A 3,131-nucleotide genomic window follows, 5' to 3' on the forward strand; every position below is an offset into this window, starting at 1 on the left:
CGACACATTCGTGCGTCCTCTTCAGTCTCACGTTATATTCTAGCAGGAAAAACTGAGGACGCACGAATGTGTCGAAACTAGTTTCTCTAATATCAGACTTCTGACAGTTTGTTCCGTTTAGTGTGGTTTTTTTACTGAGTCCAATCCGTTTAGTGTGTTTTTTCACTGAGTCCAATCTGTTAATTTCTACCGGAAAATGGCAAGTATTCTTTCGGGTGAAAACAAATTAGATTATTGTCTCATCTATATTCTCGAAGGAAACTATCAAAATATTTGTTTTCGATAAAAAGTAGATTATATTAGTGAAAAACCTATAAAAAACGACCAGTTAGTTTTTATCCTACTGTTTCATATAGGCTACCTAAAAACATAAACAGGAGATTCATTAAGACCTATTGTGTCATGTATTGATACCAACCGTTATGTACTCAAAAACCTTTTTTTAACACCATTCTTGGAGAATTTTCTTCTATTGAATTCAAAGTTGGAAATAGCTTTACCTTCTCCAAGGTTAGAGAAATGAAGTACAATAATAATTGGGTTTTAGCAGGTTTTTATGTCTCTTCACAAACCGAATGTCCCATTAAAGAGTTCACTGAAAGTATTTATATTGATTTAAAACTCTTGTGCAAAAACAAAGACATGGTAAATAACATACTAAAGAACGTTTACCATAAACTACTAGAATTTATCCTATGAATTGCAATTTCATATTTAATAGAAGTATTGTTGTACAGGCATACGGAGCTGGGATGAGCCAACCTATAGCACTTACATGAGCAAACCTGTTTCTTAGTTATATGGAAACTAAAATACTTAGCGACTGTCCACTAGTTTGGGCCTTTACATTGCTTTAGATAAGTTTATAACATATTTGGAGCTTAAAAACATGGATAAGATTACCAGCTTTCTTAATTATTTGAATAGCTAACATTCAAACATCATATTTACATATAAGGTCGAACATTACAACGTTTCTTTGCTAGAAGTATTTATCCATAAGTCTGAACTATGTATTTCTTTTATCTACTTTCATAAAAGTTGTACCATTAGTTTATACTCTAATTGTATAGTGTTGTAACATTGGTTTATGCTCTAATTTGTAAAATGTTGTAGCCTTGGTTTATACTCTAATTTTTAAAGTGTTGTAGCATAGATTTATACTCTAATGTTTAAGGTGTTGCGCCTACTCAATTAAAAAATAATTTAAATGTAACCCTTGTTACAAGATTCTTTAAACTTGTTAGTAACACTGATTACTTGCTTTCTGAGTTTGACCACGTAAAGAGTGTTCTATCAAAAAATGAATTTTATAAAGGTTCTTTTAATGCTTTCATAATTCAGTTCACACTGGATAAACTTAGGAATTCTAAATTTAAAGATGTAGCGTTACTTATTGTTGAAAAGAAAGTTAGCTGTTTCTTTTTGTGTACACTATATTGGTGATGAATCTTTTGAACATTTTTTTTTCTGTTCGTATTATTTCAAGAAGTGGTTATCGGATGAAAAATGTTTTCAATTTCAAGGACAAAATCTCCAAGCTACAGAATTCAAATTTATTTTAGTCTTTGTTGCCAGTGCAGAAGGTCATATGTTGGAAGCACAACTCAACAGTTGAAAGAACTCATCTTTGAACACTCTCAGAATTCAAAGTGTACTACCATGTCTCGAAGGAATCTAATGCAGCTATTCTCTATAGAGGAGGACTGAGAAAAAACTCAAACAAAAGAGAGACCCGCAATCAGTATCATTAAGCCTACAACCACCAAATGGGAAAAACGTAGTGCCGTTGATATTGAGAAAGTAAGTCTCGTGATCTGTTGTTGTTGTTGTTTGTTATTAAACACAAAGCTACAGTTTGTTTGTTTGTTTTAATTATGCACAAAGCTACACAAGGACTATCTGTGCTCTGCCCACCACGGGTATCGAAACCCGGTTTCTAGCGTTGAAAGTCCGCAGATAAACCGCTGTGCCACTGGGGGGCACAAAGCTACAGAAAGGGCTATCTGTGTTCTGCCCACCACGGGTATCGAAACCCGGTTTCTAGCAGTATAAATCCGCAGACGTACCGCTGTACCATTGGAGGGCGTCTCGTGACCTATTGGACAGGAATAAGTTTTTAATTTTAGTCGTATAAGAGCTAACATTATAATACCAGGACTCCATCTAGTGGACAAAAAGAACCTGGTTCATATGGTTTATATCTTTATGGCATATAGCTCAGGGTTTGCAGTAGGTACCGTACCGATACCAGTACTGCTTTATAGTATATCCTATGTTGAGAATAATATCTGTTATCACATATACCATATTCAGAGTTTGACCAAACGCCTCTTCTGATATTTCATCTTCGCTTTTCACAGAATTATAAATGTTTGATGTGGTAGTTTTGAGTTCATAATTCAGTCGATAAACGAATCTCACCGCGAAAATCAGCAATAGTATGAAATATGGAAAATGATGGCTCCCACGTTCTGGAAGAGAACGTGAATGTACCTATGTGACTGATTGCACGTTCGGATGGTGCATGCGTGATTAACCTTTAGCATGCGGGCAGGTCAAACTGCGCATGTCATGACGTTTTAGTGAGTTACATTCAAAATTTATTTAAACTACTTATTTAGCACGGTATACGAACAAACTTGATATCAAACCATAGATAATAAATCAAATTTTAATATTATATAAGTTTTAATTGTATACGGAAATATTTAAAAACAACCTCAAATTCCCCTAGTGTGAGAATTTGGATATTTGTTCTTGAGCCGTCTCCTCTTCTGGATTTTTTTTGTCCACCCCCCCCCCCTAGAAAACTACGAAATGTAACGTAAAATAATCTCTATAATTTCATTATTCATATTCTGAAGCTATATTTGTATATGCTTCAATCTTATGGGCTAAAGATCAATCAATGAAAATTCAGAGACCACTTTCCACGCCTACCTCTGACATGCTCTAATTTACAATTTGCTGATAGATTTTCCTAAAGCCGACTCCCATTATACCTATAACCAATAGAAAGCCTAAATTTCAACTGATTCATTGCCATAGTTGTCATATCACGTGGACTTACAGATAACTGACAATTTGGTTTGATGTAATCTTTTTTTCCACGAGCACACACTGGAAAG

This window comes from Limulus polyphemus, unplaced genomic scaffold (genome assembly GCF_000517525.1).
Source record: "Limulus polyphemus unplaced genomic scaffold, Limulus_polyphemus-2.1.2 Scaffold102, whole genome shotgun sequence".
NCBI lineage: Eukaryota > Metazoa > Arthropoda > Merostomata > Xiphosura > Limulidae > Limulus > Limulus polyphemus.